We start from the raw sequence: 13,197 nt of genomic DNA, 5'->3' as shown, positions 1-13,197 counted from the left end.
CAAATGTTACATGATGTAAGTATATGAAAAGCTATACATATATAGCTAAAGTATGTACTAAAGATTCCATAAAAAACACACACAAAAGAAAACAGAAGAAATAATATTTATAATTAAATGGGAAGGGACAATTTCTTTTTTGTGTCTTGGATTTGAAATATCTATTTCTGTTTTCTGTCTGGATTTGTTAGACCTTGAGGAAGAAAAACTACTAGACAGGATAGAACAAAGATTGTGAAGAAGTGTATCCATTCTCTTTGGTTGGTCTTAATTCTGTATTCATTTATTAATGGGCAACGGATCTGTAACAGCTGTTTTGTGAATGCTAGTAAAACTAAAATGAATTATATTGTTCACTAGACTGAAATTCTTCCACACTATTTAAAAATCCTCTTTCAATCCCCTTTCCTTCTCTGTAAATTCAAACTAGTAGATACTTTGAACTTAAGAAAAAGCCATCCTAATTTCTTTCTCCATGCTGTTCATTTATTTCTCCCCTCCCCTCCCTCCCCTCCCTCCCCTCCCCTCCTTTTCCCTTCCTTCCCCTCCCCTATCCTACCTATTTTCTTTTCTTTCCCTTTCCTTTCCTTTCTGTCCCTTTCCTTTCCTTCCTTTTCTTTATCAAGTAGAGTATTGTTCACATCAGTTGTCCTGTATAATAAAAGGGTAATATGCAAATTGACCCTAACAGGGGAACGACAGAAGGACTGCTTGACCACTCACTATGAGGTGCACTGACCACCTCTAGGTCCCTCCCTGCAGTGGGCAGGTTCCTATCCCCAATGGCGATCTGGGAACCTTGGGTGGGTGGCGCCAGGCCAAGGCCCCAGCCCACTGGTTGCCCCACACACAGAGGGCGACCCGCAGTGGGGGTGCAGACGGGTAAGAACGGCTGACCTCTTGGTCCCTCACCCCGGCCTGCAGGCTCTGATCGCCATGGCGTACCAGTTTCCATTAGTGGGAAGAAGATACAATAGAACAGCCTGGAAATGGCAAATCTTTTTCCTTATCATCGGGCTCTAGAGAAATAATGGCCAGGTCCTTTGCTGGGTCCCTTGGAGCTGTCTCTCCTCCTCTGCTCAGCCCTGCTGATCACTGGGTGTCCCAGAGCAGGAGGGAGAGAAAAGCTGGACTTAGCAATGCCATTCACCCGAGGGTCAGGGGTAGCAGAGGGACCTGGTGACGATATACAGACTTTGGAGTCACACAGACTCTGCCAGTTAGAGCTGTGTAACCTCTGAGCCTCGGTTTCTTCATCTATAAAATGGGTATGATAATATTACAGCCTCACTGGGATGTTACAGGGTGTGCATAAGATTATGCACGTAAGGCCCTCAGCCCGGTGCTTGACAGGTACTAAGCGCTCACTGTTGCCACTGTGATTATCTGCCCCCTGCCCTCACTGGGCTTAGAACCCCAGTGCTTAACTGGCAATCTGGGCAGGTGTGGAAATTGCCTGCTCCGTGTCCTGGGGCCCCAGCGAGAACTCGGATTCCAGATTCCGGATTCCTGGGCAATACGGCTCTACAATATGAAACCCCAGGAACCCAGCCGGGTCAGCAGCCCAGCCGGGTCCCAGCATGTGCTCCCTGGGTCTCCGGGGCAATACCCGCTGCCTTCCCTCTCTTCCGGGCACTGTCCTGTCCTGCCTCAGTTGTCACTCACGCCGGGAATCCCTGTGTCAACTGTGTGCACATCTGTCCCCCAGCAGCCCCCACTCGGTGTGCCTCCCAGCTCTGCCCTGCACTTGGGCAAATCACTTAACCACTCCGCGTCTTTGTTTTCTCATCTGAAAGCTGGGAATAATAGTGCCAGCCTCCTGGGGTTGTTAATCAAACCAGGTCGCCAGGTGAAGCACTTAGAAGAGTGCTGGGGCCTGTTTTAAGTGGCCATTCAGTGTCAGCTGTTCTGTTATTACTGTTGAAAGGGAGTCTCCTAGGAGTAGGGGTTCTGCGAGGTGCCACTGTCCTGTGAAAACCCTGAATGAGAATCTTCAGCCTCTTTCAGAAACTACGAGCTCATTAGCATAATAAACCACCTGCGAAGGACCTTTTGACTCCTGTAAGCATTAACAACAAAGAGTGAAAAACCTGTGGCCAGGGCCTGGATGTCTGTCCTGTATACCTATAGGTTGCTGCTTAGGTTCCCTGTCAGGGCACATGCCCCGATTATGAGCTCAATGTTTCTCTCTTTCTCTCTTTCTTCCTCTCTCTCTCTCTCAAATAAATAAAAAGATATTTAAAAAAAATAAAGTTAGAAGTGAAGCCATTATGGTCGCATGGCTGCAAACTCTAGAAGCAAACATAACTCAACAAGAATAAGAGACTCTTAAAAAAAGAAATTATAGCAATAAAAATAACATAGAATTCCAACAAGGACAAAAACAGGCATCTAAAGGAATCCATGTAGCTACAGGGGAAATCGTAATGAGCCTAGATTTTAAAAGTCAAACTGGCAAAATTGTATTTGCAGCAAATATTCGATAAATGGTTAGTATCTTTAACATATAAAGAGCTCACACAAATCCTGTCTAATAAAAGCCTAATATGCAAATAGACTGAACTGCAGAACTACTGGTTGCTATGATGTACACTGACCACTGAACTACTGGGTGCAGATGCCCAATGCAGGAGCTGTCCTCTGGTGGTCAGTGTGCTCCCACAGGGGGAGCACAGCTCAACCAGAAGCCAGGCTCATGGCTGGCAAGGGCAGCGACGGTGGTGGGAGCCTCTCCCACCTCTGTGGCAGCGCTAAGGAGCAGTGAGCTGAGAGGTAAGGAGCAGCAAGCAGGCAGGCGGTAAGGATTGAGGGGTCCCAGACTGCGAGAGGGCACAGGCCAGACTGAGGGACACTCCCCCACCAGTGCACAAACTTTGTGCACCGGGCCTCTACTCCTATCTAATAAAATAGTAATATGCAAATTGACCATACCTCCACTACACCCACAAGCCATGCCCACCAGCCAATCAGGAGCGAGTATGCAAATTAACCCAACCAAGATGGCTGCTGCTACGGAGTGAGCAGGAGGCTTGGGTTTCCCCAGCAATGGAGGAAGCCAAGCTTCCTGCACACCCTGGCCGGACCAGGCCTTCGCTCAAGGCTACGAAGTTTCAATTATAGAAGATAAATAAATCCCAACAAAAATGGCTGTGGCCACGGAGCAAGCAGGAGGCTTGAGTAGCCCCCGGCGATGGAGGAAGCCAAGCTCCCGCAGCCCTGGCCTCCGCTCAAGGCTACAAAGTTTCAATTATAGAAGATAAATAAATCCCAGATCCCAGGGCCTCCGCTTGGGTTGCCAGGGGGCGTAGCCGGCCAGCAAACCACCACAGGCCCATTGCCCAGGCTGCCCCATGCCCCAAGGGAACCCCCACCCTGATCCAGGACACCCTTCAGGGCAAACGAGCTGGCCCCTACCCGTGCATCAGGCCTCTATCCTATCTAATAAAAGAATAATATGCAGATTGACCATCACTCCAACACACAAGATGGCTGCCCCCATGTGGTCAAAGATGGCTGCCCCCGTGTGGACACAAGACGGCCACCACAAGATGGCCAGCAAGGGAGGGCAGTTGGGAGGGACCAGGCCTGCAAGGGAGGGCAGTTGGGGGTGATCAAGCCTGCAAGGGAGGGAAGTTAGGGGTGACCAGGCCAGCAGAGGAGGGAAGTTGGGGGTGACCAGCCTGCAGGGAAGGGCAGTTGGGGGGGACCCAGGCCTGCAGGGGAGAGCAGTTGGGGGGGACCAGGCCTACAGGGGAGGGCAGTTGGGGGTACCAGGCCTGCAGGGGAGGGCAGTTAGGGGCAATCAGGCTGGCAGGGGAGCAGATAGGCATCAATCAGGCTGGCCTGGCAGGGGAGTGGTTAGGGGGTGATCAGGCTGGCAGGCAGAAGCGGTTAGGGGCAGTCAGGAAGGCAGGCAGGTGAGCAGTTAGGAGCCAGCAGTCCTGGATTGTGAGGGGATGTCTGGCTGCCCGTTTAGGCCCAATCCTACCGGGATCGGGCCTAAAGGGGCAGCCGGACATCCCTCGAGGGGTCCCAGATTGGAGAGGGTGCAGGCTGGGCTGAGGGACAACCTCCCCCCCCCCCCCCCCGTGCACGAATTTCATGCACCGGGCCTTTAGTATACAATAAATGCCTGTAGGAAAATCCCTAAACAGTCTCAGAGGAAGAAACTTTGTTAAACTTTTAACGATCCCCTCGCCACCTGCCAACCCCCATCTCTCCCACTAACTTCACCTTCCTTACCTTTACAAAAATATGGACTAGGACTCCTTAGTGGTAGTAAGACCCTCGTAATTGGTGGTATCCAGATGCATAATGACCACCTGGAAGTGCTATGCATCTAATTTAAGCATCGTTTTTACAATAGGCTTCATCTAAAGACACTTCAAATTCCTCTGGGAGAAGAAAGTCTGTATCCTGTCTTAATTAAAATAAAGGGAAATATTTGTCCTCACTGATGTCAGGATAGCAGGACCTGTACCAGAAATGAAATCAGGAAGAAATAAGGCGTCAGACAGAAAAAGCAGGAAGAGACTAAAAGCCAAAGAGCTGTGGCAGCCCAAAAGTCAATTCCTTCTAGGTTAATGTTTCTCCTTGGTAAATTTTCTCATAACTTATAAAACATATTTAAAGTTCAGAAAGAAGCCTGACAGATATTATGTTCAGTTTCCCAGCTGTTCTAATGTGATTGGCAAAGCGGACCTTGTTGTCCCTGAAATAAAAACAAAGGTCTGCCCCACACAGAACTTTGTCATTTTGTACACGAGCCTCAGAGACTTCCCTGAGAGTTCTCCCTCAAGCCCCAGGAGGAGTTCATTATCTTTTCCCTAATGCATCTTGTACCTGCCTCTGTTGCTGATCTCTCACACTGAACTGCAGTGTGTTGGTTCACTTATTTGCCTCCCCTGTTACTGTACATTCTTGAAGCTAGGGACTATGTCTCATTTATCTCTGCACTCCTAATACTTATCCTGGAGCCTTGCATATAGCCTGTATCCCCAAATTGATTACAGAATTAATATGTTAATTATGAATGACAGGCACATAGCAAAAGCCAAACCGGTGAATGAAAAGTAAAAAAAAAATTCACAAATCATGCATATGTTTCTAAATTCCTAGATCTTACATTCTTTCTTTCCACTAGACATTCCTGTATCAAGTGTCTGAGTCTTAAATGCTTCAGAATGTCCAAACTAAGAATGTAGATTAGGTTACTAATACCTTAGTAACTGAAATTTTTTTTTTTGATATATTTTATTGGTTTTTTACAGAGAGGAAGGGAGAGGGAGAGAGAGTTAGAAACATCGATGAGAGAGAAACATCGATCAGCTGCCTCCTGCACACCTCCCACTGGGATGTGCCCGCAACCAAGGTACATGCCCCCGACCGGAATCGAACCTGGGACCTCTCAGTCTGCAGGCCGACGCTCTATCCACTGAGCCAAACCAGTTAGGGCAGTAACTGAAATTTTAAAGAAGTTTTATTTTCTTAGAAAAAGATTGTAGCTGTCATCTTAAGTCTCTCTAATAAAAGAATAAATTAAGGTCTTACATACTCAAACTCCTCATTCCCATGTCTGTTGAATAGCCAAACTAAGATTATAAAACCAGGAAGTTTCAGATAATGCATGAATTGGTCCACTTTCATTTTGTAGGTTAAAATTTAAAAGGCAATGCATTAATGAGAAGGAATAGGTAAATTAAGAGCAACTGAGTAGAAGAAGAAAGGGATAGGAGTGGAAGGATGGTAGAAAAAAAGAGAGGGAGTGAGGAGGGAGAGAGGGAAGGGGAAAAGAAAGGAAAGAAAGAAAGAAAGAAAGAAAGAAAGAAAGAAAGAAAGAAAGAAAGAAAGAAAGAAAGAAAGAAAGAAAGAAAGAAAGAAAGAAAGAAGAGAGAGTAAATAAACCAAATGTAGAGGGAAGCTATGAACACTAGAAAAATAAGGGTGGGCTCTTTTTTTTTTTCAGCACAGAAATGAAAATTACTGTTCCACAGAACAATCATTAGTTTCATGGCTAAATATCTACAAGGGTCAGATAATGACTAGTTTTATAAATTTGACTTCCAGGAATCAGAGACCTGAAAGTAACCTTAAATTTAATGTGATCAAAACTTGGATGCAAAAACTGGCAGATAGTCAAGTAATATTCCATCTGATAACTTTTCACATCTGTCTTCCTACTTACCATGCTTCTCCACGACTAATCAGAGAAGATAGTACATGATGCTTGCTACCTCTAGCTGACACAGTCATTCTTTCCACTAGACATTCCCGTATCAAGTGTCTGAGTCTTAAATGCTTCAGAATGTCCAAACTAAGAGTGTAGATTTGGAGATAATATCTGAAGGAGACATTTAGAGGAAAAGTGACCAAATTAGCTATTTAAAAAGAGAAAAGGAAGGGAGGATGAAGTGAAAGAATGAAGGAATGAAGGCAAGAAGAATGTAATCTAGTAGAGATAATCCCATATAATTAATTCTATAAGGGAATAAAGAAAGAAGCTGTATAAAAATTATGCAGAAGGAAAGATGTTTACTTTAATAAAAGCTTATAGATAACTCCACATATGAGTGGAGTCTGAAATGATTTGGATATGAAGAAAAACCCTGTCCAAAAAGAATAACAACTATGCAGAAAGTATAGGGTCTACTAGTACACAGAAAATCACAAAAAGTTAATTTTTTAGTGAAATAGTAAGTGTGTGATAGGTAGTAATGAAAAATGAAAAATACAATTGTGGGAAGATAGGTTAGAGCCCAGTTGTGGAATAATTGGGATATAATTTTGGTTTCTGTCAGAATCTATGCCACCAGATTACAATTATTTTTTATCTCAGATAAATGCTTGGTGCCTCTCACGTTGGCTTTTTATTTTTAGGTTAACAGTCTGCAGCTTGTTTAGTTTATTCCGTTTTGTTGTTTCATTTAGTCTGTTGGTGATAGAAAACCATGTTTATATAAAAATTTTAATTACATTTTTTATGTTTAAAGTTTTATATTTTTATTATTGAAAATTTAGAATGTGGAAGAAAAGTAGACAGAAGAAAATAAATCGCTTATAATCATACCATGAGAAAAATACTATTAGCACTTCACTGTATTTTCTTCTAATTTTAAAATACCTGTATTTTTTTTACACCAGGATGATCATAGGAAAGTTATAAAATTTTATCTATTTTTTCAATAATTCAGAATCTCAGAATTCTAAACCAGACTACATATGCTAATTTTATGTCTATTTGCCAGAGAAACTTTCAAACATTTTAGCTGGGAGGTGAACTAGAATACAAAATGGAATTAGTAACAGATGACATCTGCACGTGGATGCCTCAGTCTTTTTTCATATAAAAGCTTAATGACTCACATTACTCAACATGAGTGGTAAAAAATGTTGAAATGCATCATTCAAATTTCTTGGCAATGACAATGGTCTGTTAGTGGCTCCAGGCAACTCTGATTATATGGAAGGAAGGAAAGCATTTTGTAATATTCTTGGCATAAGTATTCTAATTGTGTAAACAGAATAACATTAATTAAAATTGTTAAAGGTGTTTCAACAGTCAGTATATTATATTTGATTGTAGGGTAAAAAATGTGGCTTTTCTTTGGTAAAAGTTTGGGAAAGGCTGTTTCAATGGCTACTAGCCAGTGTCTTCTTTTAAAAAAAAACAACAAATAATTACATATATTTATAGTATATACTAGAGGCCCGATGCACAAAATTTGTGCAAGGGGCTTGGCCCTCGCAGCCCCAGCCAGCCCTCGCAGCCCTGGCTTCGTCCAGAAAGTCGTCCAGATGGTCGTTCTGCTGTTCGGTCTAATTAGCATATTAGCTCTTTATTATATTAGATATAGTTTTGTGTTTTACATTTAGGGATATGATCTATTTTTAGTTAATTCATTTTTTGCATGTGGATGTCCAGTTCTTCCAGCACTGTCTATTGAAATACTACCGTATCTTTGCTCCACTATACTGCATTTGCTTCCTTGTCAAAGATAAGTTGACTATATTCATGTTGGTCTAGCTCTGGGCTCTCTATTTTGTTTCATTGATCTATTTTGTTTTTTTTTTTTTGCAATAGCACACTGACTTGATTACTGTAGCTTTATAGTAAGTTTTGAAGTTGAGTGGTGTCAGTCCTCCAACTTCGTTGTTCTTTGTTGGCTATTCTGGATGTTTTGCTTCTCCATTTAAACTTCAGAATTTGTTGATATCCACAAAATAACTTGCTGGGATTTTGATGGAAGCCAATTGTCTTCTTAAACTGAAAATGTTCCCATTTAATGTTTCTGGTTAGATAAGTGACAACATCAGAACTATGCTTCTGTGAGATGTACCTGGCAGCAGTGATTGAAGTGGATTAGAATGTGAAGTTGATTGGCTTAAGGGATATTATAATTATCCAATAATTATCCAAGTGAGCTATAAGGGGAACCTGAAGAAGTGTAGATAAAAGTAAAAATAATTGAAAAAGAAAGGAGATGATACAGACAAAGGACAGGAAGGATGACAAGGCACAGTATGGCACTGAGTCTTGTAAATTGGGATGAATTGGAACTAGCTAGTTTGCAGTTAAGATTGAGTTCCTTTCATTGTGACTTGGCAGATCTTTGCTTAGTGTGGAGATAAACAAAGACCAACCAAATGAGAACAAGCAATGGTAACTGTCAGCAAGGGGAAGTTGTAGTGGGATAACTAGAAGTGGGACATTATATGGTACTACTAGCCCTGCACACTAATTGGTGCGCCAGTAGCTTGCCAGTAGCTTGCTGCTGCCCTTCAGTAGCTCTCTGCCTGCTGCCCTGCCCTCCTGTAGCTCCCCCTGCCCCCTCCCCCTCCCCCCAACCCCCCCCCCCCCACATAGCTTGCTGCCTTGTCCCCTCCTGTAGCTCTCTGCCAACCTCTTGTAGCTTGCTGCCCCACCCTCCTGCTGATCCGTGATCTGGTTGTTACGCAGTCGGTTGTTACACTTCATAGTGTAACGACCATTTGCATATTACTTTTTTATTATATAGGATTGGTTAGGGTGCATATTTGACTTTTTAAAATTGATATTCTGCTGGAAACTGGGATAAAATTAGAGATGTCATCAGTTATTAATCAAGTCTTGGCCATTTTGGACTGAGTGTCACAGAAGATATTGTTTAGCTTCTTGGTTGTCACTAGAGAGCACTCTGGCTTCTTGCAAGTCTGACTTATAGCAGGCTGGCTTCCTGGGTTATTTATTATTGAGAAGAGGAATTGGTTTCCTGAGAAGGTTGCTGCAGATTGGGTGTTAAAGTTCTATGTTTATATATGATTTTGCCATTGCTCATTTGTATAGTCAGTCTCTCACTAGAAAACTTGTCTCTATTCCAGTGGTTCTCAACCTTTCTAATGCCGCGACCCTTTAATACAGTTCCTCATGTTGTGGTGACCCCCAACCATAAAATTATTTTCGTTGCTACTTCATAACTGTAATTTTGCTACTGTTATGAATCATAATGTAAATATCTGTTTTCTGATGGTCTTAGGCTCTACAGCAGTGGTTCTCAACCTGTGGGTCATGACCCACAGGTTGAGAACCTCTAGCAGGGTTGCCTAAGATCATCGGAAAACACAGATATTTACATTACGATTCATAACAGTAGCAAAATTACAGTTATGAAGTAGCAACGAAAATAATTTTATGGTTGGGGGTCACCACAACATGAGGAACTGTATTAAAGGGTTGCGGCATTAGAAAGGTTGAGAACCACTGCATGGCTTATGTACCTTTATAATGGACTAGACGCCCAGTGCACAAAATTCGTGCACAGGGGTGTGTGTCCCTCAGCCCAGCCTGCACCCTCTCCAATCTGGGATCCCTCTCACAATCCAGGACTGCTGGCTCCCAAATGCTCGCCTGCCTGCCTTCCTGATTGCCCCTAACCAGCCTGATCACCCCCTAAACACTCCCCTGCCAGCCTGATTGATGCCTAACTGCTCCCCTGCCAGCCTGTTTGCCCCTAACTGCCCTCCCCTGCAGGCCTGGTTCCCCCCACTGCCCTCCCCTGCAGGCCTGCTCACCCCTAACTGCTCTCCCCTGCAGGCCTGGTCCCTCCCAACTGCCCTCCCCTGCTGGCCATCTTATGGTGGCCATCTTGTGTACACATGGGGGCAGCCATCTTGTGTGTTGGAGTGATGGTCAATTTGCATATTACTCTTTTATTAGATAGAATAAACTTTGGATATTTACCCTTAGCTGAATGACCTCTTCTTTTGTTATCTGCATATTCTTTGTTTGAACTCTGGAATTCACAAATGCTTCATTCTGGAGGTTAGATCAAATATCAGTAACTAGTAATGTTCATTGCCCTGACAAATCTGTGGAAATGATCGTAGGCACTGCTTTGCCATGGCTATGACAACTCATCTTCTTTTGAGATATGATTAGTTAATATCTTTTGGATGGGTCACATTATGTAAGAATGGCAGAATAAAATTTTGTGTTGTAGTAACAGCTAAAATTATGGTTGGATGTATACCAAGGCAGAGCTAACTCATCCAACCACAGAGCTGGTGTTGGTTGCCACCTTGCTCTCCATTAAAACTAAACCATGAGGAGAATGGAATCAGGGTTCTGAACTTCCATTATTTTACATTGTTTTAGGTAATCAATGTCTCTGAAACTTCTCAGAGTATTTAATGTGGTCAAACAGATATATATTCAGAACTGTTCTTTAAGAAAGAAGAAAACCACTGTGTACTGAGCATCTAATATGTGCCAAACATGATATCACGAAATATATATATATAATGTCTAATCTTTAAACCCATATTGCAAGGTAAAGATCAGTATCCCCATTTCACAGGTGAAAAAAATTGCAGTTCAGAAAAGTTAAAATACTTATTTAAGTAAGTAGCAGAGATGATGCAAATGTTATTTCATCAAAACCAAAACAAACAAATAAAAGTTTGCAGTATTTGCAGAATAACTCAATCCCTGCATCTCATCTGTTTATAATACTCCATTAGCTGTAATTGACCCTTCCCACAAAATTTCTGTCTCAAATTTTTACATCTTTGAAAACTAAATACTGGATATGTGTTTTAACCCACTATCTGATAATTAGTTTTCTGTTTTGGGGTCTCCTTTCATCAATTTCTGACCTTCTGCCTTTCCTCTCTTTTAAGCCCATTCTTTCCTACTCACTATCATTTCTTTATGCTGCCAAGATGTGACCCAGTTAGGACACATGTCTATGAGCATTTACTATGTGACATTAAGATTAAAAAATCCACAAAGTCTCCACATTCACCAAGGTTGGTCAATGTCCCAATTGTAGAAAAAATAAATCAGCAAAATCTGGGTGGGTATGAATTCCTAAGTGCTTGTCAAAAAATACAAAGCTAAGGTTCTGAGTGTAAACACATAATTCAGTACCTTTGTGGCCCAGGACACGTGTCACAATTCTTGTTTTTTTCTAAAGTCATAGTTTATTCAATTACAAGTTGGGAACATGCTGTTCCAAGTCATGAATTTAGAGCATAAGTGGTAAAACTTCCCCTCTAGCCTCACTTATATTCACATCTCCCTTAACATATTTGCCAACTTGATTGCTCAAAAAAAGTATATTGCCCTGGCCTGTTTGCTCAATTAGTGCTTTGGATTGCAAACCAAAGGGTCTCGGGTTTGATTCCGGATCAAGGACACATACCTGGGTTGCAGTTTCAGTCCCAGGCGTGGAGCATACAGGAGGCAGCCAATCAATGTGTCTCTCTCACACAGATCTCTCTCTCTCTCTCTCTCTCTCTCTCTCTCTCTCTCTCTCTCTTTCTCTCTCTCCCCCTTATCTCCATCCACTCTCTCTAAGGATCAATGGAAAAAACATCCTCAGATGAGGATTAACAACAATAACAACAAAAGTACATAATAGAAGTAGTGTTTTTATTGTCATTGATAATTTATTAATAATTTAACTTACCCCTAATAATTGGGCCAACCAGTATCTGATCATGATGCTTGGTAAAGATTATTAGACAAAAGAAGGTGGCATAGTAGAAAGAGCATGAATTTGGGGGTAAAGGGTCCCCAGTTAGAATCTTAATCTGCACCAAATTGCTTATCTTCTCTGTGCCCTTTTGTTCTCCATTCTGAAAATGGTATTGAAAATGCCTATCCTACAAGCTTTGTATATATAATAAAAAATATATATAAATTTTAAACACATAATAAATGTTACTCATAATAATTTGATATCTAGAGCAATGGCAAAAAAAATAGTTGATTGTATTTTCAACTTTGGGTGGTCTTTAGTAGTTGGGAATAAGGGAAATGTGAAGAAAATGAAAGAAGGACCACATGGGCTCTCTACTTTTCCTGAAAGTCGGAGAGGTTATTGAGATGGGAACACATGTGTTGGGGAGAAGAGCATAACAGGAATTTTGGATCCAGGGGAAGTTGAGATGGAAAGAAAGAAGCTTCAATTGAGTAGCTTCTAAGTGCTGTGGCTTCACCTATGTTAATCCTCAGAACAAACAAACCTAAGAGACAGGTATTATTTTCTTAGAGATTCAAAAAAGTCAACTATCTTGCCTAGGATAACACAATGAGTCACAGTGCAAATTTTCTAACTTATCAATATCATGGACTTTATATAACCAGTCACTGCCCACAACTCTGCCTTCCAAAACATTTGTAACAGGTCAAGAGACAAGCCATAATTTTACTTCCCATAGTATAGCAGATGGAGTATTAATAAAATCCAGTTTTTAAAACCCACTTTTTATTGCTTGTAGGAGATAATGGAAATCTTCCAGGCTTCCCCAGTCTCTCTGCACACAGGCATGCACCTCCCCCACCCCGAAAACACATACACAGTGAGCTGAAGCTAGATTAAGGATGAGTGAGCAGTTTACAAAGAACAAATGGAAACAAAGAACAAATGGGAACAAGAAGTTCCCAAATACTTATAGCAGAAGGACCTTGAAGATTATAAAACATGAGCAATCATTGAGGCGGAGAATTGGCATCTAAGGCTCCTGCCACAAATCTTATAAAGAGAGTAGAGTAGTTGTAGATGAAAAAAATCCTCTTGCTTCCTAATAGAAACAATAACCAATATTCTTAAGGAAAAAACATGGCCTCTATAGATCCTCCAGATTGCTACAAATTAAGGTGTTAAAAAATTGAATTCACAATCAAAGTTCACCTAATACTGAACAAGGAAACAAACT

The sequence above is a fragment of the Plecotus auritus genome (genome assembly GCF_963455305.1).
Source record: "Plecotus auritus genome assembly, chromosome: 9".
Taxonomy (NCBI): Eukaryota; Metazoa; Chordata; class Mammalia; order Chiroptera; family Vespertilionidae; genus Plecotus; species Plecotus auritus.
Note: the sequence above shows the minus strand (reverse complement) of the source record.